This window comes from Heterodontus francisci, unplaced genomic scaffold (genome assembly GCF_036365525.1).
Source record: "Heterodontus francisci isolate sHetFra1 unplaced genomic scaffold, sHetFra1.hap1 HAP1_SCAFFOLD_1089, whole genome shotgun sequence".
Lineage (NCBI taxonomy): Eukaryota > Metazoa > Chordata > Chondrichthyes > Heterodontiformes > Heterodontidae > Heterodontus > Heterodontus francisci.
The window spans coordinates 53,841-64,608 of record NW_027141986.1 but is presented as its reverse complement, the minus strand read 5'-3'; positions in this window follow the sequence as shown (position 1 = coordinate 64,608).

Genomic DNA, 10,768 nt, shown 5'->3' with positions numbered 1-10,768 from the left:
CTGACTCTCACTGGGGTACGGGTTCCACACACACACTGACCTTCACTGGGCTACGGCTCCCACACACACTCACTCTCACTGGGATACGAGTTCCACACACACTGACTCTCGTTGCGGTACGGGTTCCACACACACTGACTCTCACTGGGGTAAAGGTTCCACACACACAGTCTCTCTCTGGGGTACGGGTCCCACACACGATGACTCTCACTGGGGTACGGGTTCCACACACACTGACTCTCACTGGGGTAAAGGTTCCACACACACAGTCTCTCTCTGGGGTACGGGTCCCACACACGATGACTCTCACTGGGGTACGGGTCCCACACACACTGACTCTCACTTGGGTACGAGTTCCACACACACTGACTCTCGTTGCGGTACGGGTTCCACACACACTGGCTCTCACTGGGGTCCGGGTCCCACACACACTGACTCTCACTGGGGCACGGGTCCCACACAAACTGACTCTCACCGGGTTAAGGGTTCCACACACACTGACTCTCACTGGGGTAAGGGTTCCACACACACAGTCTCTCACTGGGGTACGGGTCCCACACAAACTGACTCTCACCGGGTTAAGGGTTCCACACACACTGACTCTCACTGGGGTACGGGTCCCACACACACTGACTCTCACTGGGGTACGGGTCCCACACACACTGACTCTCACTGGGGTACGGGTTCCACACACGATGACTCTCACTGGGGTACGAGTTCCACACACACTGACTCTCACTGGGGTACGGGTCCCACACACACTGACTCTCACTGGGGTACGGGTTCCACACACGATGACTCTCACTGGGGTACGAGTTCCACACACACTGACTCTCACTGGGGTACGGGTCCCACACACACTGACTCTCACTGGGGTACGGGTCCCACACACACTGACTCTCACTGGGGTACGGGTTCCACACACGATGACTCTCACTGGGGTACGAGTTCCACACACACTGACTCTCACTGGGGTACGTGTTCCACACACACTGACTCTCACTGGGGTACGTGTTCCACACACACACTGACTCTCACTGGGGTACGGGTTCCACACACACTGACTCTCACTGGGGTACGGGTTCCACACACGATGACTCTCACTGGGGTACGAGTTCCACACACACTGACTCTCACTGGGGTACGGGTCCCACACACACTGACTCTCACTGGGGTACGGGTCCCACACACACTGACTCTCACTGGGGTACGGGTTCCACACACGATGACTCTCACTGGGGTACGAGTTCCACACACACTGACTCTCACTGGGGTACGTGTTCCACACACACTGACTCTCACTGGGGTACGGGTCCCAAACACACTGACTCTCAATGGGGTACGGGTCCCAAACACACTGACTCTCAATGGGGTACGGGTCCCACACACACTGACTCTCACTGGGGTACGGGTCCCACACACACTGACTCTCACTGGGGTACGGGTCCCAAACACACTGACTCTCACTGGGGTACGGGTCCCGAACACACTGACTCTCAATGGGGTACGGGTCCCAAACACACTGACTCTCACTGGGGTACTGGTTCCACACACACTGACTCTCACTGGGGTACGGGTCCCGAACACACTGACTCTCAATGGGGAACGGGTCCCGAACACACTGACTCTCAATGGGGTACGGGTCCCACACACACTGACTCTCACTGGGGTACGGGTCCCACACACACTGACTCTCACTGGGGTACGGGTCCCAAACACACTGACTCTCACTGGGGTACGGGTCCCAAACACACTGACTCTCACTGGGGTACGGGTTCCACACACACTGACTCTCACTGGGGTACGGGTCCCAAACACACTGACTCTCACTGGGGTACGGGTTCCACACACACTGACTCTCACTGGGGTACGGGTCCCAAACACACTGACTCTCACTGGGGTACGGGTTCCACACACACTGACTCTCACTGGGGTACGGGTCCCAAACACACTGACTCTCACTGGGGTACGGGTTCCACACACACTGACTCTCACTGGGGTACGGGTTCCACACACACTGACTCTCACTGGGGTACGGGTCCCAAACACACTGACTCTCACTGGGGTACGGGTTCCACACACACTGACTCTCACTGGGGTACGGGTTCCACACACACTGACTCTCACTGGGGTACGGGTTCCACACACACTGACTCTCACTGGGGTACGGGTCCCAAACACACTGACTCTCACTGGGGTACGGGTTCCACACACACTGACTCTCACTGGGGTACGGGTCCCAAACACACTGACTCTCACTGGGGTACGGGTTCCACACACACTGACTCTCACTGGGGTACGGGTCCCAAACACACTGACTCTCACTGGGGTACGGGTTCCACACACACTGACTCTCACTGGGGTACGGGTCCCAAACACACTGACTCTCACTGGGTTACGGGTCCCAAACACACTGACTCTCGTTGCGGTACGGGTTCCACACACACTGACTCTCACTCGGTTCCGGGTTCCACACTCACTGGCTCTCACTGGGGTACGGGTTCCACACACACTGACTCTCACTGGGGTACAGGTCCCACACACACTGGCTCTCATTGCGGTACGTGTTCCACACACACTTACTCTCACTGGGGTAAGGGTTCCACAAACACTGACTCTCACTGGGGCACGGGTCCCACACAAACTGACTCTCACCGGGTTAAGGGTTCCACACACACTGACTCTCACTGGGGTACGGGTTCCACACACACTGACTCTCACTGGGGTACCGGTCCCACTCACACTGACTCTCACTGGTGTCCGGGTTCCACACACACTAACTCTCACTGGGGTACGGATCCCACACACACTGACTCTCACTGGGGTACGGGTCCCACACACACTCACTCTCACTGGGGTACGGGTCCCGAACACACTGACTCTCACTGGGGTACGGGTCCCGAACACACTGACTCTCACTGGGGTACCGGTCCCACTCGCACTGACTCTCACTGGGGTACGAGTTCCACACACACTGACTATCGTTGCGGTACTGGTTCCACATAAACTGACTCTCACTGGGCTATGGATTCCACACACACTGGCTCTCACTGGGGTCCGCGTTCCACACACACTGGCTCTCACTGAGGTCCGGGTTCCACACACACTGGCTGTCACTGGTGTCCGGCTTCCACACACACTGGCTCTCACTGGGGTCCGGGTTCCACACACACTGGCTCTCACTGGGGTACGGGTTCCACACACACTGTCTCTCACTGGGGTACGGGTTCCACTCGCACTGTCTCTCACCGGGGTACGTGTTCCAGACACACTGACTCTCACTGGGGTACGGGTCCCGAACACACTGACTCTCACTGGGGTACGGGTTCCACACACACTGACTCTCACTGGGGTACGGGTTCCACACACACTGACTCTCACTGGGGTACGGGTTCCACACACACTGACTCTCACTGGGGTACGGGTCCCGAACACACTGACTCTCACTGGGGTACGGGTTCCACACACACTGTCTCTCACTGGGGTACAGGTTCCACTCGCACTGACTCTCACTGGGGTACGGGTCCCGAACACACTGACTCTCACTGGGGTACGGGTCCCAAACACACTGACTCTCACTGGGGTACGGGTCCCACACACACTGACTCTCACTGGGGTACGGGTCCCAAACACACTGACTCTCACTGGGGTACGGGTTCCACACACACACTGACCTTCACTGGGCTACGGCTCCCACACACACTCACTCTCACTGGGATACGAGTTCCACACACACTGACTCTCGTTGCGGTACGGGTTCCACACACACTGACTCTCACTGGGGTAAAGGTTCCACACACACAGTCTCTCTCTGGGGTACGGGTCCCACACACGATGACTCTCACTGGGGTACGGGTTCCACACACACTGACTCTCACTGGGGTAAAGGTTCCACACACACAGTCTCTCTCTGGGGTACGGGTCCCACACACGATGACTCTCACTGGGGTACGGGTCCCACACACACTGACTCTCACTTGGGTACGAGTTCCACACACACTGACTCTCGTTGCGGTACGGGTTCCACACACACTGGCTCTCACTGGGGTCCGGGTCCCACACACACTGACTCTCACTGGGGCACGGGTCCCACACAAACTGACTCTCACCGGGTTAAGGGTTCCACACACACTGACTCTCACTGGGGTAAGGGTTCCACACACACAGTCTCTCACTGGGGTACGGGTCCCACACAAACTGACTCTCACCGGGTTAAGGGTTCCACACACACTGACTCTCACTGGGGTACGGGTCCCACACACACTGACTCTCACTGGGGTACGGGTCCCACACACACTGACTCTCACTGGGGTACGGGTTCCACACACGATGACTCTCACTGGGGTACGAGTTCCACACACACTGACTCTCACTGGGGTACGGGTCCCACACACACTGACTCTCACTGGGGTACGGGTTCCACACACGATGACTCTCACTGGGGTACGAGTTCCACACACACTGACTCTCACTGGGGTACGGGTCCCACACACACTGACTCTCACTGGGGTACGGGTCCCACACACACTGACTCTCACTGGGGTACGGGTTCCACACACGATGACTCTCACTGGGGTACGAGTTCCACACACACTGACTCTCACTGGGGTACGTGTTCCACACACACTGACTCTCACTGGGGTACGTGTTCCACACACACACTGACTCTCACTGGGGTACGGGTTCCACACACACTGACTCTCACTGGGGTACGGGTTCCACACACGATGACTCTCACTGGGGTACGAGTTCCACACACACTGACTCTCACTGGGGTACGGGTCCCACACACACTGACTCTCACTGGGGTACGGGTCCCACACACACTGACTCTCACTGGGGTACGGGTTCCACACACGATGACTCTCACTGGGGTACGAGTTCCACACACACTGACTCTCACTGGGGTACGTGTTCCACACACACTGACTCTCACTGGGGTACGGGTCCCAAACACACTGACTCTCAATGGGGTACGGGTCCCAAACACACTGACTCTCAATGGGGTACGGGTCCCACACACACTGACTCTCACTGGGGTACGGGTCCCACACACACTGACTCTCACTGGGGTACGGGTCCCAAACACACTGACTCTCACTGGGGTACGGGTCCCGAACACACTGACTCTCAATGGGGTACGGGTCCCAAACACACTGACTCTCACTGGGGTACTGGTTCCACACACACTGACTCTCACTGGGGTACGGGTCCCGAACACACTGACTCTCAATGGGGAACGGGTCCCGAACACACTGACTCTCAATGGGGTACGGGTCCCACACACACTGACTCTCACTGGGGTACGGGTCCCACACACACTGACTCTCACTGGGGTACGGGTCCCAAACACACTGACTCTCACTGGGGTACGGGTCCCAAACACACTGACTCTCACTGGGGTACGGGTTCCACACACACTGACTCTCACTGGGGTACGGGTCCCAAACACACTGACTCTCACTGGGGTACGGGTTCCACACACACTGACTCTCACTGGGGTACGGGTCCCAAACACACTGACTCTCACTGGGGTACGGGTTCCACACACACTGACTCTCACTGGGGTACGGGTCCCAAACACACTGACTCTCACTGGGGTACGGGTTCCACACACACTGACTCTCACTGGGGTACGGGTTCCACACACACTGACTCTCACTGGGGTACGGGTCCCAAACACACTGACTCTCACTGGGGTACGGGTTCCACACACACTGACTCTCACTGGGGTACGGGTTCCACACACACTGACTCTCACTGGGGTACGGGTTCCACACACACTGACTCTCACTGGGGTACGGGTCCCAAACACACTGACTCTCACTGGGGTACGGGTTCCACACACACTGACTCTCACTGGGGTACGGGTCCCAAACACACTGACTCTCACTGGGGTACGGGTTCCACACACACTGACTCTCACTGGGGTACGGGTCCCAAACACACTGACTCTCACTGGGGTACGGGTTCCACACACACTGACTCTCACTGGGGTACGGGTCCCAAACACACTGACTCTCACTGGGTTACGGGTCCCAAACACACTGACTCTCGTTGCGGTACGGGTTCCACACACACTGACTCTCACTCGGTTCCGGGTTCCACACTCACTGGCTCTCACTGGGGTACGGGTTCCACACACACTGACTCTCACTGGGGTACAGGTCCCACACACACTGGCTCTCATTGCGGTACGTGTTCCACACACACTTACTCTCACTGGGGTAAGGGTTCCACAAACACTGACTCTCACTGGGGCACGGGTCCCACACAAACTGACTCTCACCGGGTTAAGGGTTCCACACACACTGACTCTCACTGGGGTACGGGTTCCACACACACTGACTCTCACTGGGGTACAGGTCCCAAACACACTGACTCTCATTGGGGTACGGGTCCCAAACACACTGACTCTCACTGGGGTACGGGTCCACACACACACTGACCTTCACTGGGGTACGGGTTCCGCTCACACTGGCTCTCACTCGGTTCCGGGTTCCACACACACTGACTCTCACTGGGGTACAGGTCCCAAACACACTGACTCTCACTGGGGTACGGGTCCACACACACACTGACCTTCACTGGGGTACGGGTCCCAAACACACTGACTCTCGTTGCGGTACGGGTTCCACACTCACTGGCTCTTACTGGGGTACGGGTTCCGCTCACACTGGCTCTCACTCGGTTCCGGGTTCCACACTCACAGTCTCTCACTGGGGTACGGGTCCCACACGCGATGACTCTCACTGGGGTAAGGGTTCCACACACACTGACTCTCACTGGGGTACGGGTTCCACACACACTGACTCTCACTGGGGTACGGGTCCCACACACACTGACTCTCACTGGGGTACGGGTCCCAAACACACTGACTCTCACTGGGGTACGGGTCCACACACACACTGACCTTCACTGGGGTACGGGTCCCAAACACACTGACTCTCGTTGCGGTACGGGTTCCACACGCGATGACTCTCACTGGGTTAAGGGTTCCACACACACTGACTCTCACTGGGGTACGGGTCCCACACGCGATGACTCTCACTGGGGTAAGGGTTCCACACACACTGACTCTCAGTGGGGTACGGGTCCCACACGCGATGACTCTCACTGGGGTAAGGGTTCCACACACACTGACTCTCACTGGGGTACGGGTCCCACACGCGATGACTCTCACTGGGGTAAGGGTTCCACACACACAGTCTCTCACTGGGGTACGGGTCCCACACGCGATGACTCTCACTGGGGTAAGGGTTCCACACACACAGTCTCTCACTGGGGTACGGGTCCCACACGCGATGACTCTCACTGGGGTAAGGGTTCCACACACACACTGACTCTCACTGCGGTACGGGTTCCACACACACTGATTCTCAGTGGGGTACGGGTTCCACACACACTGGCTCTCGCTGGGGTCTGGGTTCCACACACACTGGCTCTCACTGGGGTACGGATCCCACACACACTCACTCTCACTGGGGTACGGGTCCCACTCTCACTGACTCTCACTGGGGTACGGGTCCCACTCTCACTGACTCTCACTAGGGTACCGGTCCCACTCTCACTGACTCTCACTGGGGTACGAGTTCCGCACACACATTGACTCTCATTGGGGTACGTGTTCCACACACACTGACTCTCGTTGCGGTACGGGTTCCACATAAACTGACTCTCACTGGGGTACGGGTCCCACACACACATTGACTCTCATTGGGGTACGTGTTCCACACACACTGACTCTCGTTGCGGTACGGGTTCCACACACACTGGCTCTCACTGGGGTCCGGGTTCCACACACACTGGCTCTCACTCGGTTCCGGGTTCCACACTCACTGGCTCTCACTGGGGTACGGGTCCCACACAAACTGACTCTCACTGGGTTAAGGGTTCCACACACACTGACTCTCACTGGGGTAAGGGTTCCACACAAACTGACTCTCACTGGGTTAAGGGTTCCACACACACAGTCTCTCACTGGGGTAATGGTTCCACACACACAGTCTCTCACTGGGGTAAGGGTTCCACACACACTGACTCTCACTGCGGTACGGGTTCCACACACACTGACTCTCACTCGGGTAAGGGTTCCACACACACTGACTCTCACTGGGGTACGGGTCCCACACACGATGACTCTCATTGGGATACCGGTCCCACCCGCACTGACTCTCACTGGGGTACGGGTCCCACACACACTGACTCTCACTGGGATACCGGTCCCACTCGCACTGACTCTCACTGGGGTACGAGTTCCACACACACTGACTCTCACTGGGATACCGGTCCTACTCGCACTGACTCTCACTGGGGTACGGGTCCCACACACACTGACTCTCACTGGGATACCGGTCCCACTCGCAATGACTCTCACTGGGGTACGGGTTCCACACACACTGACTCTCACTGGGGTACGGGTCCCAAACACACTGACTCTCACTGGGGTACGGGTCCCAAACACACTGACTCTCACTGGGATACCGGTCCCACTCGCAATGACTCTCACTGGGGTACGGGTTCCACACACACTGACCTTCACTGGGGTACGTCTCCCACACACACTGACTCTCACTGTGGTATGGGTCCACACAAAATGACTCTCACTGGGGTACGGGTCCCACACACACTGTCTCTCACTGTGGTAAGGGTTCCACAAACACTGACTCTCACTGGGGCACGGGTCCCACACAAACTGACTCTCACCGGGTTAAGGGTTCCACACACACAGTCTCTCACTGGGGTAAGGGTTCCACACACGATGACTCTCACTGGGGTACGGGTCCCACACACACTGACTCTCACTGTGGTAAGGGTCCCACACACACTGACTCTCACTGGGGTACGGGTCCCACTCACACTGACTCTCACTGGGGTACGGGTCCCACACACACTGACTCTCACTGGGGTACGGGTTCCACACACACTGACTCTCACTGGGGTACGGGTCCCACACACACTGACTCTCACTGGGGTATGGGTCCCACACACACTGTCTCTCACTGTGGTAAGGGTTCCACAAACACTGACTCTCACTGGGGCACGGGTCCCACACAAACTGACTCTCACCGGGTTAAGGGTTCCACACACACAGTCTCTCACTGGGGTAAGGGTTCCACACACGATGACTCTCACTGGGGTACGGGTCCCACACACACTGACTCTCACTGCGGTAAGGGTCCCACTCTCACTGACTCTCACTGGGGTACGGGTCCCACTCACACTGACTCTCACTGGGGTACGGGTCCCACACACACTGACTCTCACTGGGGTACGGGTCCCACTCACACTGACTCTCACTGGGGTACAGGTTCCACACACACTGACTCTCACTGTGGTATGGGTCCCACACACACTGACTCTCACTGGGGTAAGGGTTCCACAAACACTGACTCTCACTGGGGCACGGGTCCCACACAAACTGACTCTCACCGGGTTAAGGGTTCCACACACACAGTCTCTCACTGGGGTAAGGGTTCCACACACACTGACTCTCACTGGGGTACAGGTTCCACACACACTGACTCTCACTGGGATACCGGTCTCACTCACACTGACTCTCACTGGGGTACGGGTCTCACTCGCACTGACTCTCACTGGGGTACGGGTCCCACACACACTGACTCTCACTGGGGTACGGGTCCCACACACACTGACTCTCACTGGGGTACGGGTCCCACACACACTGACTCTCACTGGGATACCGGTCCCACTCGCACTGACTCTCATTGGGATACCCGTCCCACTCGCACTGACTCTCATTGGGGTACGGGTCCCACACACACTGACTCTCACTGGGATACCGGTCCCACTCGCAATGACTCTCACTGGGGTACGGGTTCCACACACACTGACTCTCACTGGGGTACGGGTTCCACACACACTGACTCTCACTGGGGTACGTGTTCCACACACACTGACTCTCGTTGCGGTATGTGTTCCACACACACTGACTCTCACTGGGGTACGGGTCCCACACACACTGACTCTCACTGGGGTACGGGTCCCACACACACTGACTCTCACTTGGTACCGGTCCCACTCGCACTGACTCTCACTGGGGTACGTGTTCCACACACACTGACTCTCGTTGCGGTATGTGTTCCACACACACTGACTCTCACTGGGGTACGGGTCCCACACACGCTGACTCTCACTGGGGTACGGGTTCCACACACACTGACTCTCACTGGGGTACGGGTTCCACACACACTGACTCTCACTGGGGTACGGGTCCCACACACACTGACTCTCACTGGGGTACGGGTCCCACACACGCTGACTCTCACTGGGGTACGGGTTCCACACACACTGACTCTCACTGGGGTACGGGTTCCACACACACTGACTCTCACTGGGGTACGGGTCCCACACACGCTGACTCTCACTGCGGTACGGGTCCCACACACACACTGACTCTCTTTGGGGTACGGGTCCCACACACACTGAAGCTGACTGGGGTACGGGTCCCACACACACTGACTCTCACTGCGGTACGGGTCCCACACACACACTGACTCTCTTTGGGGTACGGGTCCCACACACACTGACTCTCACTGGGATACGAGTTCCACACACACTGACTCTCACTGAGGTACGGGTCCCACACACACTGACTCTCACTGGGGTACGGGTCCCACACACACTGACTCTCACTGGGATACGAGTTCCACACACACTGACTCTCACTGGGGTAAGGGTTGCACACACATTGACTCTTACTGGTGTACAGTTGCCAAACAATCTGACTCTCACTGGGGTAGAGGTC